A 12,471-nucleotide genomic window follows, 5' to 3' on the forward strand; every position below is an offset into this window, starting at 1 on the left:
AAAATTTTATATCAGTTGTTTCTAAATCAAAGAATGTAGGGTAGGAGCACACTTGTGGCGTAGGTCCTATATGCCTTAGAGTTCATGTCCCAAATGTAAATAGTATAACCTCCATTGATTTCATTGACTTCATCTTCATAAACTAGGCGACTCATTAAATTGTGAAACTTATTGCTTTAAAAAGAGTGAAAGACTGAAAAAAAAGATTTCACCCCCAACAAAGTATAATTGCAGAAGATTACTACATTTGAAAGTTGACTGACTGGTCACAACTTTTCTATTGTAAACATTTTCTCTCAAAAGCCTCTTCTATCTTAATAATTTCTTATTAGGAGTGAAATTTAAAATACATTACAACGTTAGAACCAAGGTCAATTCGTGATTGTGAAATGTTCCACAAAATAATTGCTTTGGATTATCTTTTATAAGTTACTGATGTAAAAGATGTACTAATAGATACAGAAACAAAATTAAAAGAAAGAATCTATTGTGAATCATCAGAAGATTCCCAATCGGTACTTATTAAAAGCCCTGTTATCAGTAGTATTGAAGAAATATTTCTAGTAACAGGATCAAACAAACAACATCGTTTTTTTTAAGCAGAAGATAGACACCAGTTCTTCAAGGATCATCACGACCCTTCTTATTCTACTTCTTTTGCACTTCGAAGTCCATCTTCTTCTTCTTCTTCTTCCTTTGGCACTACGGCCCTTGTAGGACCTTGGCCTCCTTAAGCAGATTAGACCAGCCGTCTCGATCTACTGCCTTTCTTCTCCATTGGTGTATCTGCATTTTTTGGAGGTCATCCTCCACATCTTGCAGCCAACGGAGTCGCGGTCTACCCCGCGGTCTTTTCCCTCCAGGATGCCCCTCAAAAGCCTTGCGTGGGCCTCTCTCATTCTTTCTAGGTGCCCCAACCATCTCAGTCTTCCGATTTTAATAGTGGTCACCAAGTCTGCATCCTTATACAGCTCCTTCAGCTCGATGTTCCTTCTACATCTGAGAACTCCATTGTCAGCTATAGGTCCGTAGATAGTTCTAAGAACCTTCCTTTCCCAGCAATTTAGTCTACTTTCATCGGCCACCGTCAGCGCCCACGTCTCCGAGCCATACATAACAACCGGTCTAATAATCGTTTTATAGATGACCGCTTTGGCCTGCCTGGACAAGTTTTTGTTCCGGAGCGTTTGTCTTAGCATGCCCAGGCATCTATTCCCAGCTGCTATTCTGCTCTTAACATCGTGGCTCACCTCGTTCTTGGATGTAAGGGTAGCGAAGTCCATACAATTTAAAAATCTGTTTCATACTCGAATCATTTCAATTTAGGGAAAATTCTACGTTGAAATAGAACTTGAGCAAAGTTGTAAACCTAAATTTCAGTAAGCCTAAACTGAAAATGAATTTCATTCATAGCTGCATTGTTAATATAAATAAGAATTACGGGAAATAAAACTTTATTTTCGAAATTATCACACTACCATGAATTCATTTCAATTTCATATGGGCCAAATTTGACTTATACTGTATTTTTGTTCTTGAATTTTTACAAGACAATATCTTATAATGTTTCTTAAAATTGTTCGCCTTCTATCAGATGGTTGTTTATTTTGAATATTCCCAGGTTTGTTATTAGAACATAAGTTAGAAGGAAGAGAGTTAGTAATATGCACATTTTCTTCTGCTAAAAAGTAAGCTGATGAGCACAAAGTTAGAGAAATTAGAGAAGCATTCTGAATGGAACGAGACTTGATTGAAGGTGGGACTTGCCGAATACCTGATCGCTTTAATACAAATAGAATCCTTGCGAGTGAATCATAATCAATAGAATTCACCATAGACACCGTTAAACCTATATCACACCACTTTACAGATGACCAACTGGCTTTTTTTAGAAACGATACGATAGCCACATAAATATAGTTTGCTAGAGATTTGGATTTTAAACTATGCTCTGCACTCAGACATATTTCAACGCAAATTGAGGTTAGAAGTGTAAACTATACATAATTTTTCTTTAAATAAAAGAAGAAAACATTAATTTAAAAAAAAAAATAGCAAATAATCATAAAAAATGTAAAACTCATAACATTCTATTTCTCATGGATTCAGACAGCACGTCGAAGGCCATTTTAACTTTTACTGGTAATTTCTCAGGTGTATAAATACGTAAAAATAATCATATAATAATTACAGATATTAACAATTATTTCTACTATAAGAGAGTTTGTTTCAGAAACGATAACAATTAAAATGATTTATTTTTAGAAACATTTTAATTCATCCTTGCATTAAAGAAAATTTTATCAGAAATTTTGTGGACAAAATATCTTGTGAAGTTCATTAAATCACGTTCTGTTTACTTCTCAAAACACTTAGCTGACAAAGCGAAGTTAGTGAATAGGAGTATATTTTATACAGAGTCCCAAAGAATATAAAACGTTCTTGAAAAAAAAATGTTAGATAATCTCACGCAGTACTGGTTTCTATTTAAATCGAAATGCTGTTTTTTTTTTGTTTTTAGTCCGTAATATACGCTCTACCGTCACCGCAGTCCAAAGGCTGTGGCAAACTCACTACACCGCGCATTAGCTACATGAGTTATTGTTTTTCAAAAACCCTGTGGAAAAATAAATTTCATCTATTTTTGTCTTGGTTATAGTAAATCTAAGTGCATTTTGAAGCAGAGTACAAGTTCTACAAGAGTAGAATCAGTGGTAGCATTTTCATGAGAAAATGTAGTATAAGATGTGCTTAATTTGGAGGAATTTCTGTGGAGAACAGTGATGGTGCACAACATCACGGCGCAGCTCTAACTTCTAAAAGTTAAATAGCAAATGGGGAATCTAGACCTCTTGTTCCCTAGAGTCACACCTTTTGTACAAAGATGATGAAACTATTGATGATTGTCGCTATAGTCACGCAATTTCCAAGTTTTATCATTGAAAAATAAATCGAATTGCTGAGCAAAAAAATAAATGTAAAAGTCAAAATTGGTCAATATAGAGGATTTAATACCTTTTATCAAGCAGCTTTATATAATTAAGCTTTGTTGATGAAATTATGATGGCATAAGTAAAAAAAAAAACTAAAATACTTCTAAATCTTGGCGCTTCTGACGAATTCTCTAAAAACTTGTTCTATGCTTTCATAGATAGCTTTAAACACTAAAACAATACAGAGCGCTGCGGGAGTCTCTGCTTAACTGCACGAACGCTACTTACACCGAATCTCTAACTCTTTACCGACGGTTACGAACCATTACTATCATCCAAAGGAGAGACAATTTAAGAATCCTGTACATTCTTCTTCAACACATCAAACATACTTCTATCCATTAACTGAAAAATAAATCCTACAGATATATGGAGGGACACAAATCAGAAAGTAAACTTTCATTTCTTTTGAGCAGAGAACAGTAAACTACAAATTATTTATTCACATCTGTTCAACTAATGAAAGTAAAAATTCTTTAGTAACTAAAATGAGTTGTTCACTTTTGATTTTACAATCATAACATTTAGTTATTGGCATGTCACATCACTAATCGTTATGACATCAATATTAAAAATTATAAAGGACTTTTTTTATTTTATTTTAGAAAGTTACAGCCGGGTAACGTTGTAAAGTAAAAACGTATAAATAACAGAAGAGAGAGTTACAGCGAGAATAATAATTTTTAATAAATAAAAATAGACGAGCTCTTTCTGGAAAAAGAGCGGATCATTTTTTCGAATGTCAAAATAGTAGGAAGGTTCCAAGGAGGAAAGAAGTTCTCTTTCGTCAAAGAATAGTTTGACACCTTTAAAATCGTTCGCTTTCCAGGAAATAAACTGGATAAACGAACACAAAATAAAAATTGATCACTTTACATAAATATGCCTTTTATTTCAATCACATCATTTTCAAAAATTCTAATTCTATCAAACATACAAACCTGGAGAAGGTATCTAATTAGTTCCATAATAAACCCTATAGGTCGCAGTGGCGTAGGTTTTCTGGACAACCCTTAAGAATCTAATGTATCTATTACCCCTTTTTTATGCATGTTTTTACAGCTAAATTTCTTTCAGAAACCTGATTAAGTATGAGAGAAAGCAAGTTGGTAATATGCTGAAGTATTGCTGTTTAGTTCTGGCCTACACACTCGCCAGATTCATTATTATTGTTAATTACCAGATTCGCTACCTATTGGGTTCCCTACTTTTAGTACCCAAGTGATAGACTATAAACAAAGAGCCCAGACCAAACGCCTGAGAGATCATTCTAGTGCAAGAAAGAATATTGTTAAAACAGTAATTTGAACGATAAAAATGTAATAATTTGCACCACTCTCTCTTACTGCAATTAACAAGATTCTGGGAGGCAAATTTTCATTAATACTTGATCTTAAGAACGTATTTACTAACCGTAAAAAATGTTATTGTGGGTAGCGGAAATTTTTTTGAAAACTCAGCAGTTACAAACAGTGCAAATGTCAAGCTTTAATCAGATCCTGAAATGACCTGTTCTTTTCAACGAAAGCTACAGAAGTAACAAAAAAAGTATGCATTTAAGAATAATGTTGGTTTTTAAACGCACAATGATCATTTAAATTATTGACAAAATTGAAATAACTAAAAATCAATGAAAAAAAAGAGAGTCAAAACATTAACAAATCTTTTCTGGGATGTTGCCTATCTAATTAACTAATTTTATTCAAAGTGGGAATTCTAGCAATGCTTTGAAACTTTTTCGATATTTATGGGAGATAAAATTGTACTTAAAAGTAAACTTAAGGGTGTAATCACAGAACAACCCCAAACAAATAAATGTTACCAATAAAATTAATAACTTAACAATTCAAAAATTAGTACCAACTTCTCTCAACAGGTAGGGGGAGCTCCCTAATCTGGAGAATTGACAAGTAAATATGGTAAAATAGGACTTCAGACTTGAGATAAGCTAAGTCAAAAGAAAATAATGGATTGAGTACATGTGTTAGTCTTAATTAGTGCTCCAAAATGTATTCTCTACACTATTTTATAGCAGCTTTTGGCAGCAGCAAAGAAAAGAGAAAACAGTACCCGAAAAAGAAGACATTATAGTTTAATTTAAAATCAAATTTTATTTCGAATAATCGCTGCACTTGCCTAAGAAATTACATTAAAAATTATAAGACTCTGATTCATGATGCATAATTGGAAACTAAAATCTTATTGGAGCAAGCAGTAAGAGATAAAAAATAGGTTTTCCTGATGTTCCAATGTCGATGCAGAATAACTAATTTCAAATTTTCAAATTCAATTATTAAACCTTCATTTCAGAAGAAATATTTTCACAAGCGTGAAAAATCAATGCCTTCTTGCTCCGTAAATAAATATTACATTCACACTGTAAAGATATTTATCTGAGAAAGTGTTGGCTGGTATGTAAAGATTCACGAATATAGAACTTTCACTGGTGCAGGTCTAGTGAACCTAAAGTGAATTGGTCGGTCAGTCGTACTAACTTTGAATTTCAAGCAGTGATCAAGTGACTCACAAGTTAGCCAACAAAAATGAATGAGTACATAAAGAGCCCTCTTAAACGAAGCTCACATAAAAAGAAAATTCTCTTTAAAGTTTGCAAAATGTAATACAAAAATTTGAATTTACCTCAAGATTTGAGTTTTTTATTGTTTTTGATTCAATGGAACGGAAGTTTCTGTTCGTGACCAGGAATGAAAAATGAACTAATGCATCTGTCAGGTCTCATTTGCTAACTTTTTTCACTTCCTTTTAATCCATTATCACTAATTATTCAATTAAACACCACTTTAAAGCACAATTTATAATATTTAATTCTTAAATTTCCAACCTAAATTTCAATCTTAATAAATTTCTTCCATTAAGTGGAGAAGATATAAGTATAGCCAAGCTCTACCGTTGCAAAAGAACAGGTTGGGAAAGGTGGCATACATTATACAAAATATTTAATAAAAATCTGCAACGATAAATGTTTTTTGAAAATGCATCGATTATGACTGATATTCTACTTAGTACCTCAATGCATTGTACTTCAATTGAAGGTCTCACGTTAGACTTAAAAAAGACCACAAAGCTAAAATCAGTTGCGGTAATGGTTACAACACCTAGTTTTTTCCTTGGATTTTATTTAGAATAGTTAATAGGAAAAAGTAAAGTTTAATTAAATAGAGTTTGTGAGTATGCCTTTCTCAGTTCACAACACCTTTTCGGTTCTTGGATGTGGACACTACCTGAGAAATAGACATAACGTTGAAGTACTGAGTCTTTGTTAAAAATTACCTCTAGTAATATCGCATCTTACTTAATAATACTTTCCTCATTAATGGGAATGATTCTATGTGTGCAGTTTCTATAAACTAAAATTTATGAGGTTTATCTTCGAACCCCAACTCGATTGCAATGACTTATTATTAGGTCCAGAAGCGGGTCCTGTTCCCCAAGGCATTGCAGCCAAATGGGATTATTAAATCATCCCCCAGACAGCTTATTTTAGTAAACCCTCCATCTCTTACAAGATCCAGGATCTTTCCATCAAACTTTGTTAAGATATAATTCTCCTCTAGCGGCGGCCAAGAGCCACCGCAACCACACGATGGTAATCAAGTAACTTTTCATCCTTTTCCTAAAATAGGGTAAAATAAACCCGACTTGTGCAGATATTTTCTGCGCCTTAATAACAATAATAAACCAGGTTTTCCTATTTAAACCACACAATTTCTTAAGTTCTGCTATCCCTGGTTAACATATATCGGACATAAACTTTCTAGCGTGTTGTTGGTTCCTAGAACAGTCTTCCAGACTATGTTGTGCCCTCTCCAAAGCCACTCCTTAAGAGCTATTCGCCCAGTGCCAGTAGCATACCAAGGACAGGTTCTGTACAAATGAATGGAATGTTTCATTCCAGGCCAGCTGATCAGTGACTTCGTTACCAGAATAGTATCTTGTCTAAAACTTTATCGAACTGATTTTTTATTATTATTTATTTATTTATTCATTTTTGTTTAACGGGGAAAAACAATTTTTATTTTACTAGAAAGAATAAGAACAAATGTTAATTAAACAAATTATTTCTTCAGAAAACATATGTTTATTAGTGAAAATGTTTTTCACTAGTTAAATAAAGCGTCATTAGATAGCAGCATTCTTTAAAAGGAAAAAGCAAAAATACATATTGTTTTAGTTAGACCACTCAGGGCTGTGAAGTCACGTACAGACCAATTGTACCAAGATAAACCCAGTTCGATTTAGATAATTTGCACTGTCCAATATTGCTGATTTACAATGTCTTCTTTTTTTGTTACGATTCATTAAAATATTACTTTCTGTTTAAGCATCTGGTTCGTTTGATTCAGAAGCGTTCTCTGATTGCATGCTAACGTCATCTTAGCTAACATATGTTTCTGGTTCGTTTGATTCAGAAGCGTTCTCTGATTGCATGCTAACGTCATCTTAGCTAACATATGTTTCTGGTTCGTTTGATTCAGAAGCGTTCTCTGATTGCATGCTAACGTCATCTTAGCTAACATATGTTTCTGGTTCGTTTGATTCAGAAGCGTTCTCTGATTGCATGCTAACGTCATCTTAGCTAACATATGTTTCTGGTTCGTTTGATTCAGAAGCGTTCTCTGATTGCATGCTAACGTCATCTTAGCTAACATATGTTTCTGGTTCGTTTGATTCAGAAGCGTTCTCTGATTGCATGCTAACGTCATCTTAGCTAACATATGTTTCTGGTTCGTTTGATTCAGAAGCGTTCTCTGATTGCATGCTAACGTCATCTTAGCTAACATAGGTTTCTGGTTCGTTTGATTCAGAAGCGTTCTCTGGTTGCATGCTAACGTCACCTTAGCTAACATATGTTTCTTCTTGATATACCACTTTCTTTCTTTTCTATCAATTTTCGATTTCTTTTTTTTAACAGATCCGTAATTTTCAAATTTAGAATGTTTCGTACGTTTAAAACAGCTAACCTCTTTAAACAAAAGTCTACATTATCTTCTAAGTTCTTGTGATTGTAGAAAACTGAGAAACTAAAAACAACTCTACCATTCAACACAGACTCTTCGTATTCAAGAGTAATAATCCAATTTTCTTATTCTTAAGAATGTGGTATAATAATATTACGTTTTTTACAATAGAAAAGAATACATTAAAACAAAAACAAAAAAAAAGTATGGCTTGGAATTCCGTCTGCCAGAACATGAGGGCTAAGTATTGTACAAATGAAGATTTGTCAAAAAGAAGTTTATACTTACATTAAGTTTGCTAATCAGAGAACGTACATCCATACTGGACAATGGCACAGCTAATTCGAAAGTTTATTGTCGCCAGAGTGAATTGAATAAAAAAAAAAAATGACGAAGGTAGACTGCGGATAAAAGAAAAATTTGGTCCAACAAAGAGAGAGAAAGTGAAAGAATTTCCAAGCAATTAAGTTCTTCGGGATTCTAAGGCCTAAGAGCCACTACTAATCGGTAGCATATTAGAAACGCCTTCGTAGTGTATAAAAGATCTTTTTTCGAAACTTTACAAAACATTTTTAAGAATAAAAGTTGATCTGGAATGAAGGCTTCTGAATGTATTAATTTTTTTTAAACAACAAAAGTAAAAAAAATAGTTTGCTTACGAAGGGGCTTGATCACAACATCAGTCTGTATCTTCCCACTGCGTCCAAAATAACTTTGGAATGGCTGCAACGATCGACATAAACTAATTTGTTAAATGTCAAAAGATAGATATTCCTTAATTTTCCATCATTTCTTACAACAAATAGAAAATCCACAAATAAATTCGAACAAATATCGACAGAATTTCATTTATATTCATTTTTAAGTCCTTCAGGTAACTCTCATTAGTGATGATTAAAGTTGAAAACTTCGCAGAACCACGCGGTGTGCGGATCGTATCTTCACAGGATCAACAAAAGGCCCTCTCCTCTTTGCGTAGATTGCAATGAGGAGGAGGATTTCAAACAGATAATAATGATATGTCCACGTTATGTGGTATAGAAAGGAAACGAATATTTGACGACATATACAGGTATGTAGATGCACCATTTCACTACGAAGACATAATATTCTCCACCAACATCTATGTGCTTAAATCTATAGCAGAGCTAGCAATGAAATATGAATGTATTTAAAAGTTATAGAATTTATGCAAGAAAATGATTAGAGAAGGATTACGTGATTTTAATTTCGGTTAAGCTATAAGGATGGCAAGGAATATAGAGTACTGATACATCCATTAGTTGTAAGGTTTACGTAAATAGTTGTATATAGTAGAGGGATAAATGTGTGAAGCGAATGTATTTATAAGTAAGAATGGAGAGTGAGTGATCTACTAGTGATAAGCACCTAGACGATGCTGGCTGTATGGCGAAAGCCAATGCCAAAAAAAGGCAAAAAACAAAAAAAAAACTTCCCAGAATGATGCCGTTAACATGCGAATCCCAAGTTATTATCAGAGAATTAATAACCATTACACATTCTTAAGGTACACTAGTACATGCTGAATTCCTTCCTTTCTAAGTCATCTTTAAATAATGTTCATGATTAGGTTTGTAACTGTTCTACTGATTAGAAATGGCAAATTAGATTATATCTGACACAATTTAAAGGTGTTTTAGAAAACTGTTCCAAGTGAGTAAATACCGATATAAATACTGATATATTTATTTTATTTAAAAGGATGAGTTAGCATCTTTTTTTTTTTTTTGGTGTTCAAGTTCAAAGTACTTTCGGTTCAACTTAGAAAATTACTTCCGAATAAATTGTTTATCAGAAATTGAACATTACTCAACGATTTGAACACCATTTTGTAAATTATTCGACTTTAACTTCTAAGTTTTGTTTTGAGATAAAGCGCCACCATCTGTTTTACTTGGTACCATTTAGTACAGTTGCAAATTTCTGAAAATAAAATTAAAAAGATAAAGATGTCACTTAATTTAAACCTTTTTGAAAAAAAAAAATGGTTTCTACATTTTGAAAGATAATTTATATTTGAAATTTATTTTGTAAACAAATAAAGGTAATACTATAACAAATGTTTGGTTGTTATGAAATTTGTCCATCAGTTACGAAATTTTGAAACTTTTATTTATGTTTAAAAAGTTTTTTTGGGCATATTGAGTTTCATTTTACTTAATTAATTTTAAAAATTGGGAAGTATTAAATGTCTGATTTTGAGAATAGAAGTAATTGACAATGAAAGATGTTACAGAGGACAGCTAACTGCCTATAATAAAGTTTCTTTGAATTCCGTCCAGCAGTGCTACAAACCAGAATGGAAATACATAATGCTCCATCTATCCATACAACTGTACTTTTGTGGAAATAATTTCTTTTGTCGTGGAAACAATCTCGAATCCTTCTAGATCATAACAGTCCTGAAAGAGCCTAGATTCATAGAAATCTACATACAAGAAAAATGAGGTCTTTTTTTTTCTAGAATTTGCGTTTTCCAAGAGTTTTCTGATGTTCTCTAAAAGACAAAACGATTCGTCGGTCAAAATAGAAGTAATCGTTAAGTGATTCAAAAGAAATTCTGTTGTCCTGATGCTTACAACATCATTTTAACGTTGAATGAATAGTATAAGTTATTCTTTTTTAACATTATTTAGAAAGCCATAATCAAGTGAATGCTCTCAGTAATTTGCCCAAAAGCAAGACTCTCTAGGTTTTTTGCGCATACAAGATTTATCAAATTTTCTACAATAGAAACTCAAAAACCAGGTAACCCAAAAACAATTTATATTTATATAAAATGAGTGAAACGAAACAAATCAAAAGGACTATGTGTCCATGTTACCTCTCCTTTCACATTCAACTCATGGACACTTCTTTCACCTTTCGTCCACTAATGCTTTGTTTAAATTCCTTGGACTGAGCGCGATCACTTGAGCTTTAAAGGATGCTCTTTGAAGTGAACCATTCTATTCAGGTATTACCGCGAAGCTGAATTTGAACTGGGTCTAACTCTAGTGCCTTAACCGCTTAGATTACATCAGATCTGAACATACTGAAGCTATACCAAACGACTGAAATGAAATCTTTTGGGAAAATGTCTTAAAATGAGAGATTCTGAAATATTACAACATTAATTTGATTTGCCAATACTAAGTTTCATTGCTTATATTTGAATGATTTAAAATCTTCTCTCAATGCTTGAAAAGATACTCAACTTGTAAATTTGAGCCTCATTATTATTGTTGCAGTGAATACGACTAGTTAATAGAAAAATATCATGATTTCCTGGTAACATTTTGTTAAAAAGTCGCTAAAGAACTGTTATTATTCCGTGAGCATATTCTTTCTAATTTAGCACCCAACATTCTTTCACATAAAACAAGTAAATCGAAAGAGATGATAAGTTATATTTTAAAACATCTAAACAATTTCTGCGTCCTAGAATGCAGTTGCACCTTTACAAATATAGAGTTAAAAGTTATACTGTTTGTGGAGAAAGCTAACCCAATGTGTACTAGATAGTAATATTTCATCATTTAACTTTAGGCTCATAAGTAGTGACTTGTTTTGTGGCTTTCATGCAGACGTTTATCGCCAATACAGTTACTTTCAAGGTTTCATAGCTTCTGTAAATTAAAATGATTAAATATATTTTTTTTCTGTTTTTTTGAACGCTATTCTGAAAGTTGTAATAACTGTCTTTCCCACCATAAGGATTGTGGAATTTCTATAAGTCATTTACTTAAAATCGTAGCCACACAAATCAATTAAGGATTAATGAATTCCACAGCACCTATTAGCTAAATGTGGATAACCCAAATGTGAATTCAAAAGGATAAAGTAACTTATAAATCTAAAAAGCACCATTAATGGGTGCAAATTCCAACAGAGCAGACTTCATATGGCTTCTTCATGAAAGAATATAAGAAAAAGGACAACAAGGAGTTCTCCTGATAGATGCATGTATTGGTCGGGTTCGTCAAGAGAAACCCTAAATCAGCTGATTGTTCCTTAGAATGGTGGAAATGGATAAAAAGAATTTAAAAAAGAATAAAATAACTAAAGAATTGCTAAAATAAAAAAGGGGACTACAGGAGTATTTCTATTTTAATATATAATATTTCCATGCATGGAAATGAATATAATTTTTAGATTATTATAAATGTCAAATGGTTTTTCATAAATAAAATTGTTGCGCTCCATTTTAGAATGTTTGTATCATTGCATAACTATTTATGGTCTACTAGTAAAGATAAGAGGATCGGGTTAATTGCAGCAATAATTTATTTAACAGATAAAATTTTTTACAACTTTGGAATAATTAGTGGCTTATTTTGAACTAAAATGGAACTTTATTTCTAGCTCTTCTTTTATTTAAGTTACAATTCAGTTTATAGACGAGCAACCCTTATTTTTAATAAGTAGCTACTCCCAAAGAAAAACGAACATTTACAGATCAAGACTAGGCCAAGGCTCGGACCGGAGCCACCCAAGAT

At 32.6% G+C, this 12,471-nt stretch overlaps 1 protein-coding gene across 12 annotated transcripts in view; it reads right to left on the reverse strand.

The window, feature by feature from the left end:
• The window catches only part of Tm1 (tropomyosin 1), a 67,260-nt gene that overhangs the window by 40,697 nt on the left and 14,092 nt on the right, over positions 1-12,471 (reverse strand). The window lies entirely within an intron of this gene.

Source organism: Rhodnius prolixus, unplaced genomic scaffold (assembly GCF_049639745.1).
Source record: "Rhodnius prolixus isolate KJV_2025 unplaced genomic scaffold, Rpr scaffold_8, whole genome shotgun sequence".
Classification (NCBI taxonomy): domain Eukaryota; kingdom Metazoa; phylum Arthropoda; class Insecta; order Hemiptera; family Reduviidae; genus Rhodnius; species Rhodnius prolixus.